Genomic DNA, 14,136 nt, shown 5'->3' with positions numbered 1-14,136 from the left:
GTATTCCATGGTGTATATGTGTTACATTTTTTTTAATCCAGTCTATCACTGATGGGCATTTGGGTTGGTTCCAAGTCTTTGCTATTGTAAACAGTGCTGCAATAAACATATGTGTGCATGTGTTTTTATAACAGAATGATTTATAATCCTTTGGATATATACCCAGTAATGGGATTGCTGGGTCAAATGGTATTTCTAGTTCTAGATCCCTAAGGAATCATGGCACTGTCTTCCCCAATGGTTGAACTAATTTACACTCCCACCAACAGTGTAATAGTGTTCCTGTTTTTCCACAGCCTCACCAGCAACTGTCATTTCCTGACTTTTTAATAATTGCCATTCTAACTGGCGTGAGATGGTATCTCATTGTGGTTTTGATTTGCATTTCTCTAATGACCATTGATGATGTTTTTTTCATGTGTTTGTTGACCACATAAATGTCTTCTTTTGAGAAGTGTCTGTTCATATCCTTTGTCTTTTGGCTAAGATCAAGTGTAGTATCTGTTCTTATCAGTTTAGTATACTGAATTCTTAGAATTAAATAAGCTAGAGAAAATAAAATGTTATTAAGATAGTCATAAGATAGAACACACTTATCATTTATTAAGTGGAAGTGGATTATCATAAAAGTCTTAATTTTAGAGTAGTTGCTGGAGTAGGAGAAATAGTAGGGGTTGGTCTTGCTGTCTTAGGGGTGGCAGATGCAGAAGAGGTGGAGGAGTTGAAAGGGGAGTTAGGAGAGGCAGGAACACTTGGTAGAACTTTCAAGGAAAAAAATCTGCAAATTAAGTCAGAACTCATACATTCCAACGTATATCATTCAACAGTCAGCTGTATTTAATATGAGTTCTATTTTTTAAAAAATAGACTAAAATTAAATTAGATAACAATAATTAAAAGAAAATAATTTCAACCATAATGAAAATTCATTAGAGTATTTTTAATTAAATATATGCTGAGATAAAACTACTCACTCATAGTTAATTCGTTTTAAAGAATATTACCTGTTTCTGGCCTTATTATAAAATATATGTTTTATTTCATGAGCTGCATGCTAAACTTAATATTTTGTAGAAATTATTTTAAAAATTAAAGGAAATCAAAAACAGATATTTAAGAAGTGGTATTACATAATTCAAATACTTCAGAAAACTAAAGTTTGAAAATTGCTCTACTTGCAAGATTTTCTTTGAAACATATATTTATCAGTTATATTCTATAACTTGATCCTAGAATTGTCTTTTTCTTCATTCTCCTCCGTGCCTTAAATACTCTGCATATTTCAAAGATATTGGAATGTGGACAGAGCTTAATCATAATTGTTCCTAACTCCATAATATATCAAATAAAGAATCCTACAGAAAGTGACCGACTTGTTCATAAATAGTTATCCATTGTTTATTCCAAAATGCATTGTTTAAAATGAAAACACTAAACTGTATCTAATCTCTTCATTATACAAAGAAGTCATTGGAACTTAAGTTGTAAAAAACTAAGACACTGATATTTGTATTAAGTATATGAACCATCATATAGTATTCCTAGGGTTAAAGTGTACACTGAAAGTACAAGTGTACACTGAAAGTGATGCACAAAGATGCACACTGTATACGTGTATATACATACACGTATATAGTGAAAATGTATAATTAAAAACATCTGGCACCTATGACTAATCAGTCTTTAGTGATTTTTAGAAATGTAAGAAATGTATGTGCAATAACATACATATTGTTAGATTCTGATTAAAGGCATAAAGGTACCATGAAATGGAAAACAATGCACCTTTATAATAATCCAAAGGAGGTACATCTATATTCTTATGCTGTGCTGAATAAAATGAAAGACAAAGCCATTAAATCCATATCGTAATGATATTTTTATTTTCTCCTTTGTAGGAAATTACTATAATATATTCACCCTGCTGACTTTTCAGAAATTCTGTCTATAATATAATAATAATAATGATGATTCTACAGTTTTATAGATTATTTGTCTTCCAGTATGCTCTGTGTTTATGTGTATATTGCCTCATTTATTCTAACAACGTTCCTGTAAAGAAAATGAGGTCAGGCATTATCTTCTTCATTTGCTGGTGATGTAAAGGGAGCAAAGTGAAGCTAAAAGATTCGCAGGGTAAGTTGCAAAAGTGAGTTTAGAATCTAGGTACAAATTATCAGTATTTATACTTTTTTTTTTTTTTTTTTTTTTTGAGACAGAGTCTCGTTCTGTCGTCCAGGCTGGAGTGCAGTGGCGTTATCTTGGCTCACTGCAAGCTCCGCCTCCCGGGTTCACGCCATTCTCCTGCCTCAGCCTCCCAAGTAGCTGGGACTACAGGTGCCCGCCACCACGCTCAGCTAATTTTTGTATTTTTAGTAGAGACGGGGTTTCACCGTGTTAGCCAGGGTGGTCTGGATCTCTTGACCTCGTGATCCACCAGGCGTGAGCTACCGTGCCAGGCCTATTATGCTTTTTAAATAATTAGTCACCCTTTTTTCATATTCTCTCTCAATAGCGTTGCCAAATCCAGAAAATTAAATCCAGGTGTTAAAACCCACAAAATAGGGGCCGAGCATGGTGGCTCATGCCTCTAATCCCAGCACTTTGGGAGGTCGAGGTGGGTGGATCACCTGAGGTTCGGAATTCGAGACCACTGGATGCCTTTAATCAAAATCTAACAATATGTATGTTATTGCACATACATTTCTTACATTTCTAAAAATCACTTAAGACTGATTAGTCATAGGTGCCAGATTTTTTTAATTATACATTTTCACTATATATATATACACATGTATACAGTGTACATCTTTGTGCATCAGTTTTTCAGTGTACACTTTAACCCTAAGAATACTATATGATGGTTCATATACTTAATACAAATATCAGTGTCTTAGTTTTTTACAACTTAAGTTTCAATGACTTCTTTGTATAATGAAGAGATTAGATACAATTTAGTGTTTTCATTTTAAGCAATACATTTTGGAAAAAACATGGAGAAACCTCATCTCTACTAAAAATACAAAATTAGCTGGGCGTGTTGTTGCATGCCTGTAATCCCAGCTACTGGGGAGGCTGAGGCATTAGAATCTCTTGAACCTGGGAGGCAGAGGTTGCTGTGAGCCGAGATTGCGCCACTGCACTCCAGCCTGGGCAACAAGAGCAAAACTCGGTCAAAAAAAAAAAAAAAAAAACCACAAAATATTGTTGAAAGAAATAAAATATCTAAAGAAATCAAGATATTCCATAATCATAAATCATTCTAAAATTCCTATGTAAATACAAATACATACACAAAATAATTTTGAAAAAGAATAAATAATTTGGAAGACACCAATTCCCTATTTCAAAATTTACTATACAACTACACCAATAATGACAATGTGGTATGGTATAAGAAAAGACACACAGATAGGTCAAGATTTCCAGAAATTAATTCATACATTTATGGTCATTTGACTTTTTAACAAAGAAGCCAAAATAATTTACTGAATATTTTCAATAACTAGTGCTGGGACACCTAGATAACTGTATGCAAAAGCATCGCTTGGATTCCAAACTCATATCAGCCACAAAAAATTACCAAAATTGTTGACAGATATAAATGTAAGAGCCAAAACTATAAGAATCTTATTGACTTGGTTTAGCCAATGGTTTCTTAGATATGACACCAAAAGCACAAGTGACACAAGAAAAAAAGGTGAATTATATCCAAATTTAAAATGTTTGTATTATGAAGACAGGATCAAAAAAGCAAAAAAGACAACAGGCAGAATGGGAGAAAATATTTGCAAATTATGTATTTAATAAGGAAATGTATCCATCATATATAAAGAACTCTTTATATATTATATAAATTATATATTATTTATAGAAAGAACTTTTCTAGGGTGATGATAGTGTTATACACCTGTAGAGATATGGTTATAAGAGTAAATGTATTCAAAACTTAAATATATATTTACTATTTGTGCATGACATTTTATGAAAACTTTACATCAAATTAAAGAAAACAGTAATAAATACTGAACTTTGACTAATGCTATCATAAAGATGTACTGGAGGAAATACACAAAGATTCACAATTCATTTTGAAATGCATCAAAAATTAACAAAGTTGATAGATGAATAGAAGACAAATTGATATACATGTGATTAAACAAATGTAGTAAATTTTATTCATAGAATCTAGATAATGGATGTATTAGTGTTCACTGTAAAATTTTTCATAATAAAAATCATATCTAGAAAGACATTAACAAGAGTTTAAGAGTAGGTCTTCTCAGTGTTACTCTTAACCCTTTTTACTAATATTGGAATATAAACAAAAATATTGTTTGTGGAGATTTGGAGAGAGATAAAGCATGTTTTATTATTTTATAACCTAACTTTATAAATGTAGTTATGTTATTTATTTATGTTTTCTTTTTTTTTTTTTTTTTTTTTTTGAGACAGGGTCTCACTCCATCAGCCAGGTTGAAGTGCAGTGGTGCAACCAGAGCTCACTGCAGCCTCAATTTCCCTGGGCTCAAGCAATCCGCTTTCCTCAGCCTCCCAAGTAGCTGGGACTACAGGTGCATGCCACCATACCTGGCTAATTTTTGTATTATTTTGTAGAGATGGGGATTCACTGTGTTGCCCAGCTGGTCTTGAACTGCTGGACTCTCAAGCAATCCTCCAGACTCAACCTCCCAAAGTGCTGGGATTACAGTGATGAGCCACCATGCCTGGCCTCCTCTAAGTAAGTTATTTTACTTTTGAATCGGGTGATGATACTTCTGAGCTTTTTCAGGCCATTCTGTTTAGTCCTATTAGTCTACTGTATTCATGAATAATGTTATTTTTATATGTAAAATAAAATATAAGTTTTTATTATAATTTGAGATTTTCTAAAGTTAGAGATTAACATTACATAAGTGCTAGGTATCCACCTAGTCTTAAAACTAATATTTGCAATTAATTGGCATTCTCTAAAATTTCAAATATTGCAGAATTCTCTACTTCATCAATTTTATGTTAAAATATTGTGTATTATTTTTAATTGATTGTATTCAAAATTTATTTAAGATATAATGCTCTGAAACACTGACATAACCAATTTAGTACTGAATTAGTATTTACTTAATAGTTAAAGCAGTGTAAATAAAACAGTTTGTAATGACACATACTTTTGCAACAGACAAATGAAAACTTGTTATTATTAAAGTGAATTATTGTACATATACATGTGTATATGCATATGTATACACACACAGTGTGGGTTGAACTAAGTCTCCTGGAAAGATTTGTTGAAATCCTGTCCACAGTAATTGTGAATGTGATGTTATTTGGAAACAGGGACTTTGTAGTAATGAGTTCATTTAAGATGGGTATCTCATATTAGATCAGTGTGGGCTGTTTACTGGATATTACTTAATCATATCATGATCTTGTATCATATCGTCTCTCCTCTTAAGGAGAGACACAGAAACATAGGGGAGAATGCTATGTGAAGACAGAGGCAGAGATTGAAAAGTGTGTTGACAAGACAAGGAACACCAAAGATTGTCAGCAGCCACCAGAAGCTGAGAGAGTGGCATGGGACAGATTCTTCCTCAGAAACTTAAGAAGAAACCAACCTTAGTGATTCCTTGATTTCCGACATCTAGCTTTCAGAACTGTCCTAAGTATGATAAAAGAAAATCTTCAGCCGAATTAAATTTAAAAGCATTTAGTTGAGCAATGAACCATTCGCGAATGGGGCAGCCTCTCGAGCCAGAGTATGTTCAGAGACTCCAGCACAGCCACATGGTGGAAGAGGATTTATGAACAAAAAAAGGAAAGTGAAGTACAGAAAACGGAAGTGAGGTACAGAAACAGCCAGATTGGTTACAGCTTGCTGTATGGCTTATTTGAACACTGTTTGAACAGTTGGCTACATTTGATTGGTCAAAACTCAGTGATTGGCACAAGTATAGGCTATGGTCTGTTTACATCTTCACTTGTTATAGTTCACAATGTACAGAGAAACCTTTAGGCCAAACTTAAAATATGTAAGGAGGCAGCTTTAGGCTAACCTTGATTTTTACCACTACCAAGTATGTAGTAATTTGTTTATGGCAGTCCTAACACACACAAACGTATGTGCATGCATACATACATGTACATATGAATGTATATACATAGACATGGTTATGATTATAAACAATATAAATAATTATGCATGTATGGATATACATAGGTGCATATACATATGCATATATGATTATAAAAATTTAATTCATTTAAATGCAAATCATGCCGGAAGGAAAATTTATCCGTAAATAGAAACATGTATATTATCCAATCAAATATCCTTCAAATGCACACATCATGGCATAATTCTCAAATCAAACATAAAATCAACTGAAAAGATCTTTTTCTAAATATGTTTACATTAAAATGTTCTAAATATTTGAAATAGAAAAAAACTATATATAATCAAGACCAAAAATAAACTTTCACAAAGACAATTTTTAAAGCCCATTATTACATATGAACCCTGAAAGCATTTTGGCATGGTGTACAACAGATTTTCAGTAGTTTCATCCCTGAAAGATGCTAAAAAGTGATCCAACTAGAAAAGAATAAAAGAGCAAATATATTAGTATTAACACTAATGTATTTATGACTTTGATACTATTTGTCTAAAATTACAAAGTACATTATGTTAAAGAAAATATCTGACATACAGTACAAACAAGAAATAGTTATTCATTGATTAAATTATGAAATTAAAAATAATTCAACTCAATATATTTATATTAAAGTTATTAATCGTTATCATGAAGACAAAGAAGAAAATATAATATGGTGATATTTTTGTAATGATATTATAGTACATAAAATATATTCCGTAGATTTATGTAGAAAATATAATTTTAAAGCCACCTTAATATTAAGCCTACTGAAATTTTAGGCTTTTTTTTTTTTTTCAAAATAGCTGTCATTTTAAGCTAATATAAAAAAACATTTTTTTCAATAAAGATTTTATTTTATATTAAATATGTATACATTTTGTTTTCATAGAATATCTTATAAATATATATGGAAGTGTAGAACACTAAATGGTAAATTTGATTATTTCACTTTCAAGAAAGATTGAATTTCTTAATATGCTTTCTTAATATAATTACATCATATCTTACAGACACTTATACATGATATTTTCAAACACGCACTGTTGATGGCACCTCTCCCTCTCTCTCTTTGTGGGTCTGTATGTGTGCATATATGATAATTTCAATAAATTGCTAATTGGTAATTACTCAAATAAGCTTTAGAATATTTTAACATATACTTTTAATTTTCAATATTTTTCTTCGATTACATTCTTTGAAGTATATTTTCTCAAAATTAGAGAATAGACAAAGTAGGCAAAAGGATAGATGCGAATCCATAAGTATCATGTTAAAACCAATCATAAACATGCTATGAACCAGTGCTAAGTTATACACCAGGCTGGCTTCAAAAATGATTATCGAACTGTGTAAGGATAACTGAAACCAGTAACAGAGTAAACACTGTGTTAGGATAATAGGGTGCTGACAGGGCGAATGCCTTCTAGCTGAATCATTTTTCCATTCCTGGAAGGTTTTGAAATGGAGAATTAAGCATTGTCTACCTCAGGGTTACTCAGTCAGAATGTATTTCTGCAGGTGAGCTTGCTGATATGACACAGAAACGCACAGTGATAAGTCTTATGAGTCCCAGTGCTTGCAGGCATGAGTCCTGCACATTGAGCAGGCTGGGTCAGCGCTACATCCTCAGTTTGCTCTAGACAACAACAAATAGAAAACACCATGTAACTGTAGAACAATACTTGATGGGAATGGGAAAATAAGCCAAGCATTATATTGTGGTGTCTTATGACACAATTGAGAAATGAATCCCTTAGGGGGCCTGTGAGAAATTCATAAATATGTAAAACAGTTAAGTTTTTGGAAAGTATATTACTTTGTAGGATTAGATTTAGAAACAGGGCAGGCTATAGCTTTTTTATATAAACAAGAGCTTTGTGAAAATAAGATTTTTGATAAATAGCACAAACATAATGGCAAATGGCAAATCAGGAAATGCAATCTATAAATTGTCATCTAGCCAGTATAATTGCAACATTGATTATTATCAGTGCCAGCTGTGTTAATAATTTGCCTTTTCTTCGATTAAACTGTAAATGAGGGGACATACCTACTTATTTTCATGCTGAATTTTTAATTCTCTAGGTTGACTTCCTTCAGTACACAAAGAACATCCTTGCCTTTGTCTGTAATACAAGTTTTCCCAGACAAGGCAGACAATTCTAGCTTTAATTCAAGCAAAATATATATCAGATGATTATTTATTCTACAGCTTCAAATAGTACTAAATATTCCAAACTGAAATGTAAATTGTTTAAAATGATTTTTTAGAATTATGCATATCCCGTAATCCATGCAGATAAGAGAGATTTACCCATTTCTGTGAAAATAATTCTATTTTACTATGCAATTCTGAAAATGAACTCTCTTGAGCTATAAAACCACCAAACAAATGCACGTATAAATGTTTTATCTCTTCAACAATATTATATTAATCAAGATAGGCTTAGTATTTGCAGCAGGTATCATAGCGCTCTGAGCACAACAGACACTCCAAAAGTGTTGACTTGATTATTCAAGTTAACCATAGAGAAAAGCTTTAGTCAAAATTTGAGAAAAGAATCTATACTTTATATAAATGAACATAATGTGATGTAGCTGTGCTGTGCTGTAAAGAAACATTAATACAGCAGATAATAACATGATCAAACTATGTAAGTGCCAAAGGGTTCTTTACAAATTCTTGTAAACTATCACAAGGAAACAAAGCAAAATACAGTTTGTTTGTATTTTTAAAGGACCATGAACTTATGGTGTACATGAGAAAAAACCTAGACGATTCTTTAAACTCTTGGCAACTTACAAATATTATTTTTTTCAACAACAAAAGTACATTTACAAAATATTAATTTTCTTCACTGAAATATATGGAAATAAGATAAATTCTGTAATTCTGAGTTATCAGTTATAATTTTACAAGACATACATAAAATAAGAAAAGATGAAAGTCAATTGATTAAATATTAAAATTAAAAATATAAATTTAATGATAAATACAGAAAAACAAAAAGTAAAAAGATTAAATAATTTAAACATTAGAAGCTGACTGGATCTTCTTGAAGAGGTCCTTCACATCCCTTGTAAGTTGTATTCCTAGGTATTTTATTCTCTTTGTAGCAATTGTGAATGGGAGTTCACTCATGATTTGGCCCTCTGTTTGTCTACTATTGTTGTATAGGATTGTGATTTTTGCACATTGATTTTTGTATCCCGAGACTTTGTTGAGGTTGTTTATAAGCTTAAGGAGATTTTTGGCTGACACAATGGGGTTTTCTAAATATACGATCATGTCATCTGCAAACAGGGACAACTTCACTTCCTTTCTTCCTATTTGAATACCCTTTATTTCCTTCTCTTGCCCGATTGCCCTGGCCATAACTTTCAATACAACACTATGTTGAATAGGAGTGCTGAGAGAGGGGATCCTTGTCTTGTGCCAGTTTTCAAAGGGAATGCTTCCAGCTTCTGCCCATTCAGTATTATACTGGCTATGGGTTTGTCATAAATAGCTCTTAGTATTTTGAGATATGTTCCATCAATACCTAATTTTTTGAGTATTTTTAGCATGAAGGGGTGTTGAATTTTATCGAAGGCCTTTTCTGCATCTATTGAGATAATCATGTGGTTTTTGTCATTGGTTCTGTTTATGTGATGGATTACATTTATTGATTTGCATATGTTGAACCAGCCTTGCATCCCAGGGATGAAGCTGACTTTATCGTGGTGGATAAGCTTTTTGATGTGCTGCTGGATTCCATTTGCCAACATTTTATTGAGGATTTTCGCATCAATGTTCATTAGGGATACTGGCCTGAAACTTTCTTTTGTGTGTTGTTGTTGTGTCTCTGTCAGGTTTTGGTATCAGGATGATGCTGGCCTCATAAAATGAGTTAGGGAGGAGTTCCTCTTTTTCTGTTGTTTGGAATAGTTTCAGAAGTAATGGTACCAGCTTCTCTTTGTACCTCTGGTAGAAATTGGCTGTGAATCTGTCTGGTCCTGGGCTTTTTTTAATGGTAGGCTATTAATTACTGCCTCAATTTTAGAACTTGTTTTTGGTCTGTTGAGGGATTCAACTTCTCACTGTTTTAGTCTTGGGAGGGCGTATGTGACCAGGAATTTATCTATTTCTCCTAGATTTTCTGGTTTATTTGCATAGAAGTGTTTATAGTATTCTCTGATAGTAGTTTGTATTTCTGTAGGGTTAGTGGTGTTATCCCCTTTATCATTTTTATTGTGTCTATTTGATTCTTCTCTGTTTTCTTCTTGTTTAGTCTGGCTAGCAGTCTATTTTGTTAATCTTTTCAAAAAATCAGCTCCTGGATTCATTTATTTTTTGAAGGGTTTTTCGTGACTCCCTCTCTTTCAGTTCTGCTCTGATCTTAGTTATTTCTTGTCTTCTGCTAGCTTATGAATTTGTTTGCTCTTGCTTCTCTAGTTCTTTTAATTGTGATGTTAGGGTGTTGATTTTAGATCTTTCCTGCTTTCTGATGTGTGCATTTAGTGCTATAAATTTCCCCCTTAACATGACTTTAGCTGTTTCCCAGAGATTCTGGTACATTGTGTTTTTGTTTTCATTGGTTTCAAATAATTTATTTATTTCTGCCTTAATTTGTTATTTACCCAGTAGTCATTCAGGAGCAGGTTGTTCAGTTTCCATGTAGTTGTGTGGTTTTGAGTTAGTTTCTAAATCCTGAGTTCTAATTTGTTTGCACTGTGGTCTGAGAGGCTGCTATCATTTCCATTCTTTTGCATTTGATGAGGAGTGTTTTACTTCCAATTATGTGGTCGATGTTAGCATAAGTGCTATGTGGTGCAGAGAAGAATGTATATTCCATGGGGTGGGGTAGAGAACTCTGTGGATGTCTATTAGGTCTGCTTGGTTCAGAGCTGAGTTCAAGTCCTGGATATCCTTGTTAATTTTCCATCTCATTGATCTAATATTCACAGTAGGGTGTGAAAGTCTCCCAATATTATTGTGTGGGAGTCTAAGTCTCTTTGTGGGTCTCCAAGAACAAACCACTACTCAAGGAAATAAGAGAAGACACAAACAAATGGAAAAACATTCCATGTTCATGGATCATAAGAAACAATATTGTGAAAATAGCCATACTGTCCAAAGTAATTTACAGATTCAATGCTATTCCCATTAAGCTACCATTGATTTTCTTTACAGTACTAGAAAAAAACAACTTCACATTTCATATGGAACTGAAAAAGAGCCCATATAGCCAAGACAATCCTAAGCAAAAAAAAGCAAAGCTGAAGGCATTATGCTACGTTACTTCAAATTATACTACAGGGCTACAGTAACCAAAACAGCATGGTACTGGTAACAAAACAGATATATAGACCAAGGGAACAGAGCAGAGGCCTCAGAAATCACATGACACATCTACAACCAGCTCATTTTTGACAGATTTGACAAAAACAAGCAATGGGGAAAAGATTCCATATCTAATAAATGGTGCTGAGAAAACTGGCTAGCCATATCCAGAAAACTGAAGCTGGACCCCTTCCTTACATCTTATACAAAAATTAACTCAAGATGAATTAAAGCCTTAAACATAAAACCTAAAACCACAAAATCCCTGGAAGAAAACCTAGGCAATACCATTCAGGACATAGGCATGGGCAAAGACTTCATGACCAAAACACCAAAAGCAATGGCAACAAAAGCCAAAATTGACAAATGGGATCTAATCAAACTAAAGAGCTTCTGCACGGCAAAAGAAACTATTATCAGAGTCAACAAGCAACCTACAGAATGGGAGAAAATTTTTGCAATCTATCCATCTGACAAAGATCTAATATCCAGAATCTATGAGGAACTTAAACAAATTTACAAGAAAAAACAACTCCTTCAATAAGCGGGCTAAGGATATGAACAGACACTTTTCAAAAGAAGACATTTATGTGGCCAAGAAACATATGAAAAAAAGCTCATCATCACTGGTCATTAGAGAAATGCAAATCAAAACTACCATGAGATACCATCTCATGCCAGCTAGAATGGCAAAAAAGTTGGGAAACAACAGATGCTGGAGAGGATGTGGAGAAATAGGAACGCTTTTACACTGTTGGTGGGAGTGAAATTAGTTCAACCATTGGGGAAGACAGTGTGGTGATTCCTCAAGGATCTAGAACTAGAAATACCATTTGACACAGCAATCCCATTACTGGATATATACCCTAAGGATTATAAATCATTCTATTATAAAAACACATGCACATGTATGTTTATTGCAGCACTATTCACAATAGCAAAGACTTGGAACCAGCCCAAATACCCATAATGGTAGACTGGATAAAGAAAATGTGTCACATATACGCCATGGAATACTATGCAGTCATAAAACAGAATGAGTTCATGTCCTTTACAGAGACATGGATGAAGCTGGAAACCATCATTCTCAGCAAATAACACAGGAACAGAAAACAAACACCACATGTTCTCACTCATAAGTGGGAGTTGAACAATGAGAACACATGGACACAGGGAAGGGAACATCACCTAAAGCATGTGGGGCTTAAGGGGGGTGAATCACGAGGTCGGGAGATCAAGACCATCCTGGCCAACATGCTGAAACCCCGTTTCTACTAGTAAAAATACAAAAATTAGCCAGGCATGGTGGTGTGCGCCTGTAGTCCCAGTACTTGGAAGGCTGAGGCAGAAGAGGTGGAAGTTGCAGTGAGCTGAGATTGCGCCATGAACTCCAGCCTGGTGACAGAGCGAGACTCTGTCTCAAAAAAAAAATAATAATAAAAAATAATAAAAAATAAAAAAAATTAAGAAAACCTAGATGACAGGTTGATGAGTGCAGCAAACCACCATGGCACATGTATACCTATGTAACAAACCTGCACGTTCTTCACATTTAAAGCATAATCCAGTCTAATGTAACCAATCCACAGGTGCTGCACAATTAGAATGGGTCTAGTCCAGCTTCATTCAGCTTATTCCTCACATGTTGAAAATTTTAAAAATAATAAAAATTTCAGCCTTGTTTGATAACTTTTTGTACTTCATAAGAGTAGTTTGAAAAATTATGATTTAAAGTAATAAGGTAGGTATCTCTAACCAGATCATATAATTAAGTATTCAAAATAGCAAAATTATTCAAAAGGAAATACACACATGAATATTTTCTTATTATAAGAAATATTTTATTATATTATAATATATATAATAATATTTCTTATTATTACATAATATATTCTTTATTCTTTTGTTTGCTTATTTGTACCTAAAGGTACAAATAAGAAAAACATAAGAAGCTAAATAGTTAATGGCTCAGGCTTATATAAATATATACATATTATATATATATATAATGCACACATATTACATATATATGAAGAAGTATAAATACATATATAATATCCTGCTATCTCCAATTATAATTTCATAGCAAAAACTTGAAACAAGAAGCTGGAAAAAATACTACTACCTTGAAGAATTTGTCCAAGGAGAGGAAAATTATGTAGAACAAAAAATTGACATGAAGGTCATTTCTTCATGCACACGTTCAGTGATTGATGGTCCACTTTTGAAGAGTTTCCTGCAAATCAAGAAAAAAAAGTGTTATAAAGAAATCACAAGAGTGTAATGAATTATAGTTAGAACATAAGAAAAAATTGTGTAGTTCAGCTCATGACAGGATTCATAGAAAAGGGAACCTGAATATAGAATGTTAAAATGCCCATGATATTAATGTTAAGTTTGTGTCCTTGAAGAGATATAGGTAGAAAATGGGGTGTGTATACATATATGCATACACACAAAATCCCTAATGCACATAATAAAATCTTTAAAAGTATTTGGAAAATTAGTATACAAAGAAATATTTTGCAAATATATATTACACAGACACCTTGTCCCTGATCCTGTCCATACTTCTGAGGAGGTAAAATCAAAATATTCTTCTTGTGCATTAAACTTAATGCTCTAACAGTTATTTTGTATGCATTATCATTTGGA

General features: G+C 32.9%; 1 pseudogene; it reads left to right on the top strand.

Annotated features, from left to right (window-relative positions):
* Window positions 1-462: 462 nt before the first annotated feature.
* LOC129012041 (U2 spliceosomal RNA) lies at window positions 463-559 on the top strand (annotated as a pseudogene).
* Window positions 560-14,136: the final 13,577 nt, after the last annotated feature.

This window comes from Pongo pygmaeus, chromosome 14 (assembly GCF_028885625.2).
Source record: "Pongo pygmaeus isolate AG05252 chromosome 14, NHGRI_mPonPyg2-v2.0_pri, whole genome shotgun sequence".
In the NCBI taxonomy this organism is placed as follows: domain Eukaryota; kingdom Metazoa; phylum Chordata; class Mammalia; order Primates; family Hominidae; genus Pongo; species Pongo pygmaeus.
This window is presented reverse-complemented; position numbering and strand designations above follow the sequence as displayed.